Raw genomic sequence first — 8920 nt, 5'->3', positions numbered from 1 at the left:
TCCCAAGGTGCCGATGACGTTGAGATAGATTAAGGCAGTTCCCCGCACCTGGAAGACACATTTCGGTTTAATTAATTCAGTTGTGCAGCTACTAGGTATCCTCTTTTCCTTCAAACAACTGTCTCACTTCTATGCCTCAGACTGTTTTGTAACACACACACACACACACACACACACACACACACACACAGTCTTTCACTTTCCCCTGGCCAGTTTTCACTAGGCCTTTGATGAATGTATGATCCAAACCACAGCTGTGGAAACAGACCTCTAAGACCCTAAATGCTACTTAATTCCATGCAGACTTGTGTTGCTATGCTCCCGGGCAGAACACTTAATCCACCTGCAACAGGCAAATAGTTTAATGTGTGTGTGTGTGTCTGTGAGGGCACTCACGTGCAAATACATATCCACTTTTAAAAATGTATGCGTGCATAGATAGAGCTGCATGGAGGCTATGTGAATTAAATTAGCTAAAACCTCTGAGCACAGCTTGGGCTATATAAATGCATATTCACACCGGGAGGCTGGAACAAAACTTTCCAATTCATAAGCAGTTATAAAATAGCCTCTGGGGTCAATTTGAAAGTGAATGAATGCATGAATCCTGTCGTGCATCAACCATGCCCTCATGCCCTGTATTTAATCAATAAGGCCCGAGGGTGTGTGATATATGGCCAATATACCACAGCTAAGGGCTGTTCTTAGGCACGTCGCAACACGTGCCTGGATAGAACCCGTAGCCGTGGTATATTGGTAATATACCAAAACGACCTGAGGTGCTATTATAAATTTGTTACAAACTTAAATAGAGCAGTAAAAATAAATACTTAGTCAGTCATACCCATGGTATACGTCTGATATACCACAGCTTTCAGCCAATCAGCATTCAGGGCTCGAACCACACAGTTTATAAACGTAGATAAGAGTTGACCAACTCTCTGGTCTTCCTGGTGAGATACTGGGACTTTCTTTCCTACCTGTTGATCAGATCCCGGATGTCTCATCTCCCTCTCTAGTGACATTATTAAAGAACTGGACAGACGAAAGCTAATTCCAGGTCGTACTGTTGACAACCGCCACAATGTTTTCAACTACACAGAGATTTGCACAGCAGGAGTGCTTGGTTGTAACAGTCTTCCAGAACTAGACAAATGTGAATGTCTGTTTTTAGTTTTTCCTTCAATAACAAATGTAAGCCTATGACTTCACGATACTATCTGGGTACTGCTTCAAGATTTATCAGACATGTTCTTTGGAGTGGAAACTGACAGTTGAAAACACATAAGAGACCACAGTTAAAAGTATGACACTAAACCACAGCTCCCTGACTGAAGTCGGACTATTGAGACCACAGTTAAAGGTATGACACTAAATCACAGCTCCCTGACTGAAGTCGGACTATTGAGACCACAGTTAAAGGTATGACACTAAACCACAGCTCCCTGACAAGTCGGACTATTGAGACCACAGTTAAAGGTATGACACTAAACCACAGCTCCCTGACAAGTCAGACTATTGAGACCACAATTAAAGGTATGACACTAAACCACAGCTCCCTGAAAGTCAGTCGGACTATTGAGACCACAGTTAAAAGTATGACACTAAACCACAGCTCCCTGACTGAAGTCGGACTATTGAGACCACAGTTAAAGGTATGACACTAAACCACAGCTCCCTGAAAGTCAGTCGGACTATTGAGACCACAGTTAAAGGTATGACACTAAACCACAGCTCCCTGACAAGTCGGACTATTGAGACCACATTTAAAAGTATGACACTAAACCACAGCTCCCTGACAAGTCGGACTATTGAGACCACAGTTAAAGGTATGACACTAAACCACAGCTCCCTGACTGAAGTCGGACTATTGAGACCACAGTTAAAGGTATGACACTAAACCACAGCTCCCTGACAAGTCGGACTATTGAGACCACAGTTAAAGGTATGACACTAAACCACAGCTCCCTGACTGAAGTCGGACTATTGAGACCATAGTTAAAGGTATGACACTAAACCACAGCTCCCTGACAAGTCGGACTATTGAGACCACAGTTAAAGGTATGACACTAAACCACAGCTCCCTGAAAGTCAGTCGGACTATTGAGACCACAGTTAAAAGTATGACACTAAACCACAGCTCCCTGACAAGTCGGACGATTGAGACCACTATCTTATGTGCTGAGAGAAGGACAACATACCGTCTAGCCATACTCCCAAGTACTTGTATGAGGTGACTACCTCAAGATCTAAACCCACAGAGGTAGTAATCACACATGTGGGGAGAGGGGAATTCTTCTTACCAAACCACATCACTTTTGTTTTGGAGGTGTTCCGAACGAGGTTAAGGGCAGAGAAAGCTTGTTGGACACTAAGAAAGCATTGTTGTAGAGCGTTTAACACCAAATCCGGGGAGGGGCCAGCTGAATATAAGACTATCATCTGCATATAAATGGATGAGAGAGATTCCTACTGCCTGAGTTGTTGTTGTTGATGTAAATTGAGAAGAGTGTCTAGGATCAAGAATTGAGGTTCTCCCTTGGTGACAGGCAGTGGATGAGACAGCAGATGTTCTGACTTTATACACTGCACTCTTCGAGAGAGGTAGTTAGCTAACCAGGCCAAAGACTCCTCTTTGAAAACACTGACGTTTCTAAAACTGTTTGAATCATGTCTGTGAGTATAACAGAACTTATGTAGCAGGCAAAACCCAGAGGACTAACTGTTCAGAACTTGTTTTCAGTTCCTACCGCTTCCACTGGATGTCACCAGTCTTTGGAATTTGGTTGAGGTTATTCCTTTGTGCAATGAAGAAGTAGGCCAACTAGGAACTGAGGACACTTTTGTAAGTTGCGCAAGACGTGAAAAGCAGCGCTGGTTTGTATTCTTTCCTGTATTGAATACAGATTGCCTCGTCTACAATTTGATCGATTATTAACGTTTAAAAATACATAAAGTTGTATTACAAAAGTAGTTTGAAATATTTTGGCAAAGTTTATAGGCAACTTTTGAAATATTTTGTAGTGGCGTTGCGTTTTTTTCTGGATCAAACGTGCTTTATAAATGGACATTTTGGATATATATGGACGGAATTAATCGAACAAAAGGACCAATTGTGATGTTTATGGGACTTATTGGAGTGCCAACAAAAGAAGCTTGTCAAAGGTAATGCATGTTTTATATTTTATTTCAGCGTTTTGTGTAGCGCCTGCAGGGTTGAAATATGCTAGCTCCTTTGTTCACTGCTGGTGCAGATGGTGCAGGCTATCAGATAATAGCTTCTTATGCTTTCGCCGAAAGCATTTAAAAAATCTGACATGTTGGCTGGATTTACAACGAGTGTAGCTTTAATTGAGTATCTTACATGTGATTTAATGAAAGTTTGAATTTTATAGCATTTTATTTGAATCTGGCGCACTGCATTTTCCCTGGTAATTGGCCAGTTGAGACATTTGCGTCCCTCCGTCCCGGAAAAAGGGTCTAAATCATCTGACCCAGATAGTTTTTTGTGGTCAAGTTTATTAAGGAGCTCCTTTAGCACCTCGGACTCAGTGACCGGCTACAGGGAGAAACTTTGTAGTGGGGCAGGGGAAAAAGAGGGAGGAGCATTGGGGATAGTCGCATTAGAAAGGGGTGTGAGATGAGGAAATGTTGGACGGCAAGTCACATACTGTAGGTCAGGGTTCCCAAATAGGTGGCCTGCATATATACTGAACAAAAATATAAATGCAACATGTAAAGTGTCGGTCCCATGTTTCATGAGCTAAAATAAAAGATTCTCATTAGGCACAAAACTATTGTTTCTCTAAAATGTTGTGAACAAATTTGATTACATCCCTGTTAGTGAACATTTCTCCTTCGCCAAGATAATCCATCCACCTGACAGGTGTGCCATATCAAGAAGCAGATTAAACAGCATGATAATTACACAGGTGCACCTTGTGCTGGAGACAATAAAAGGCCACTCTAAAATGTGCAGTTTTGACACACAACACAATGCCACTTCTCAAGTTTTGAGGAAGCGTGCAATTGGCATGCTGCCTGCACGAATGTCCACCGGAGCTGTTGCCAGAAAATGTAATGTTAATTTTTCTACCATAAGCTGCCTCCCAACGTCGTTTTAGAGAATTTGGCAGTATGTCCAACCAGCCTCACAAACGCTGACCACGTGTAACGTCGCCAGCCCAGGACCTCCACATCTGGCTTCTTCACCTGCGGGATCGTCTGAGACCAGCCATCCGGACAGCTGATGAAACTGTGGGTTTGCACAATTTCTGCATAAACTGTCAGAAACCATCTTCAGTGAAGCTCATCTGAGTGCTCGTCATCCTCACCAGGGTCTTGACCTGACTGCACTTCACGGATGAATCCCAGTTTCAACTGTACCTGGCAGATGTCAGACCACGCAGGTATGGCATCATGTGGGCTAGCGGTTTGCTGATGTCAACATTGTGAACACAGTGCCCCATGGTGGAGGTGGGGTTATGGTACGGGCAGGCATAAGCTACAGACAAACACAATTGCATTTTATCGATTGCAATTTGAATGCACAGAGATAACGTGACGAGATCCTGAGGTCCATTGTCGTGCCATTCATCCACCACCATCAACTCTTGTTCCAGCATGATAATGCATGGCCCCATGTTGCAAGGATCAGTACACAATTCCTGGAAGCTGAACATGTCCCAGTTCTTCCATTGCCTGCACACTCACCAGACATGTCACCCATTGAGAATGTTTGGGATGCTCTGGATCACCGTGTACGACAGCGTATTCCAGTTTCTGCCTATATCCAGCAACTTCACACAGCTATTGAATAGGAGTGGGAAAACACCCCACAGGCCACAATCAACAACCTGATCAAATCTATGAAAAAGAGATGTGTTGCGCTGTATGAGGCAACTAGTTTTCTGATTCAGGCCCCTACTTTTTTTTAAGGTGTCTATCTATGACCAACAGATGCATATCTGTATTACTGTGAAATCCATAGATTAAGGCCTGTTGGGTTCTCAGAATATGAAACATACTTATTCATATCACTGAGGGAGAGAGGTTAATGTATAATGTTTACATTATGTCAGGATATGTTAATGTTAGCCATCAGGGATCCTTTGGGAGGGATCCTCTGGGAGGAGAAGAGACACAGTCTGGTACCAGGCACCATGACAGCCGTGAGTTGGGGAGGAGTTAGCACTTTGGGGTAGAGGTCAGGTCAAATGAAGTGAGGAAGAACAGATATCACTAAGGTTCTGTCTAGCAACAGATATGCATTGGTTGTTCGGATGTGTAGGAGGAGACTCAGCCTAGGAGGAACAGTTAACAACATAATAAAGAAATAAGACGATGATGAGATTATATTATGTAGTTACCACTTATACCAACCTAATCTGTATATTTCTCAGAAGAATGTATCTTATTCAGGATTGCTCTGTCTTTGGCCAGCTTCTCCATGAACTCCTGGCAGGGGAGGTTGAAGTTTGTCTTCACAATAAGCATGGCCTTGATGGTAGGAACAGTGAACCTATTTCTTGCTGCTGTCCATATATCATTCATTTGAGAGAACACTCTCTCGACTGGTGCATTACTTCCAGGTAAGCACATGACAACAGACACTAATCTAGCCAGGTTAGTGTGTGGGATGTCGTTCTCTTTGAAGTGGGTAACCACCGGGCTCCATCTCTGACTAAGCGGTGTCTCCGATGTGGATCTCTTCACGCTGAGGTTGCCTTTTTAAAAGGAGATAATATTTTAGATTATCTGTGTGCTTTCCCCAATGCTTGCAAGTAGTTCACAGCCGTAGTGAAGAATGATTGGGATGCTTTGAGAAAGCTCTCTTTAGACATGGCTCCATTTCCCTCTAGCTCTCTCAGAAGTCCTCTGACCAAAACTGGAATGAAGTTGTCATCACGTCTTGCAGTCAATTTTGCCTCAATGTTTCTCAGATTTGCAGCGGAGTCCACAGCACAGTGGTCCTGGCCTTCAAGCATCTTGATCGTGTCACTGAATACGGTCAAGTTTCCATGGACAAAGTCCAGCCAAAGTTCAGTCAGTGGATCTTCGAACATTGTTCGCAGGACAACAGGGCATTTGTCTTCAGAAATAAAAAAGGATTTCAATGGCACATACCTTTTCAGCACTCTTTCTAGAGCAGGGAGCATGGACAGCCAGCGAACATAGCTGTCCTAAAATGTTATGGTACTCCTGGCCAACAAACTCACAAAAGCTCTTCAGTCTTTCTATTCTGGCGGTGAAAATATCTTTGTGAGCAGGTACTCAACATCAAGGGGAATCATATCCAAAGCTGTTCTGACCGTGTTATGAATGATGTGGGCAGGACAACCTAAGCCAATCACCTCCCGCTGCAGAGCCTTTTTAACTTTGGTATGGACATTGACCCTCCCCAGCCTATTCAGTCCTCCAAAGTTGATATACGTGTTGTCGGCAAAGAATGCCACGACTTTGTTTTGCAGGTTACATTATTGGATGACCACCAGGACCTCAGCTGCAATCTCCTCTGCTGTTTCTCCTTTCAATTCAACAAAATCAAGCAGTTTTGTTTCCACAGATGTGTTGCCACCATATATCTTACAATATCTGATTACTATTGGCAGCAGCTTTACATGTCCATGATTGGTCGCATCAATGGGACACAAATTCAACCTGGTCTAGGTCCTGTGTTACCAAAGTAGTTGCCCATGGTGCTAACACATGAAGCCATAGTGAGTAACATTTTGTCCTAGCACATGTAAATTTGGCTCATAAATCTTCAGTGTTAGTTGTGCTGTGCAGTCCATAGATCTGTAACTATGATTGTGTCGCATAGTGTGGTATGCAAAGACACCCTCCTGCACAGCTAAATCATATTCTTCTTGGGAAGGCTCTACCTTCTTGAAGAATGTGGTGACAGAGGGCATACCAAAACGGGCAATCAGAGAGGCTTTATATTTTTTGTCAGTTGATGTTCTAACACTGCCGTTCTTCCCCCGCTGCCAATTGAAAAAGAGGAATTACAAAGGGTGCAGATAACCATTCTATCGTCTTGACCTGAGCGTATGAATGGAAATTCTCTCATTGTGTTGTCATTAAAATGGCATTTCCGTTTCTTGGAAAGAGCCATTGTACCTCCTCTGTCTGCTCTTCTTACTCTCAACTTTTCTTCTCCTCCAATTGTCTTCCTGCTCTTTCTTCCTTTCCTTCTTTTTACCTTTCCACCTCACTCTTCCACACTCTCCTCGATACACTCTTTTTACTCCCTTAATTTTTCCTTGTTCTTCTCCAATCTTTAATAATAAATAGTACACTATTAGATCAAATACTTTGGTTAACAGATTCCCATTGCTTGCCTCATTTTTGTATTTTTATCTCAAAAACATTGTTTGGAATAATAAATTGGCAGGCTCTGTAATCATATCTTTACCTTTCCTCCTCTATCTCCTTCATTCTTCTTCCTATCCAGTCTTCCTCCTCTCCACTCTCTAACGAAAAACATTATGCTAAAGTTATCCATGAAGATTTCAAAATATATTTTCAGACTACTTATAATGCCAAACCATTAAAATTGTAATCTACATATAAATATTCTCATAATTGTGCATTAATTTAATATAATCATATTTTCAAAATAGCCTGTCCACTGCATGTTTACGTTTTTTAACCTAGCTACCATGACAGTAGCTAGCTAACCTAGCTAGATAACTTAGTCGACATAGCTAATGTTAGCTTCCATAACCTATTTAAAACCTTATAAAGCAGAGCATCTATCTATATAATAAATTGTGACATTATTACATCATTAGCTCGTATCTCAAACGAGTGTAACTTTGTTTGTATGTGGTGATGTTGTGGATTCACTTGACACTTACTAGCTTCTGGCCGAGTTTTCCACAGCAGTTTTCTCTAAAACTATCGCGAGTAAGTAGTTAGTAGAAGAGTGAGTAAAGCTGCTGTAAGCGAGCAGCCCCCTCTGCTGGACAAAACAAGCACAACGCGATTGAGACGTAAACCGATAGGCTCTGCAGCCCGGTCTTTCTTGCCACGTAAAATATTATTTCACTTTGCAGTCTGTTTTTAACGCACAGTTAAAAACGGGAACATTTCCTTGGGACGTCTGGTCACCCTAGTATAGAAGCTAACGTCGGCTAAAGTTTGCTCCAGTCAAGCTAGCCTGTCGTTGTCATGGCGACAACTTGCTGTTTTTAGGATTATGTTTAGAAATACATGATGAAAATGTATATGAGATAAGATGATAGTTAATACCTTTTTACAATTCGTTTTTTCGTATTTTGGCTATTGGGAATTGTATGAGAGTAGCCAAGTCCGTTGAATGAATGAGAGAGAGAGCCAACTGAAAACTGTATTGAAGTGAGAAGCAGCAGATACACTATTTTAAATCTTTTAAGGTTTCAAACTCCCTTCATTCTTCTCACCATACCCTATCCAGGTCCCGAGGTTTAAGAGGGTAAACAACACTACTAGACCATGTGTGGTTTCACTACATGCTGCTAGTACAAAACCATGCTGTTTTTTTTCATTGTACTACCATGGTTCATTTTGGTACCATGGTAGCTAGTACAATGGAAAAAAAATACCATGTCTTTTTGGTCACTACCATGGAGGGAAAACACCATGGTCCTGGTACAAATTCCATTGTATTTTCCTGCCATAGTAATACAATGAAAAAACTACCACGGTACTATCATAGTTTTTTGGTTACTACCATGGCAGGAAAATACCATGGGTATTGCAACAGTACCATGGTATTTTCCTGCCATGGTAGTGACCAAAAAAACATGATAGTACCGTGGTAGTTTTTTCATTGTACTACCATGGTACATTTTTGTAAGGGGAAGCTCTCAAGAACTTGAACACACACGCGTGGATGCGCGCGCACACACACACACACACACACAACTCGAGTTCA

Source organism: Oncorhynchus nerka, linkage group LG13 (genome assembly GCF_034236695.1).
Source record: "Oncorhynchus nerka isolate Pitt River linkage group LG13, Oner_Uvic_2.0, whole genome shotgun sequence".
NCBI lineage: Eukaryota > Metazoa > Chordata > Actinopteri > Salmoniformes > Salmonidae > Oncorhynchus > Oncorhynchus nerka.
The sequence above is the reverse complement of the archived record's forward strand: the minus strand, read 5'-3'. Positions refer to the sequence as shown.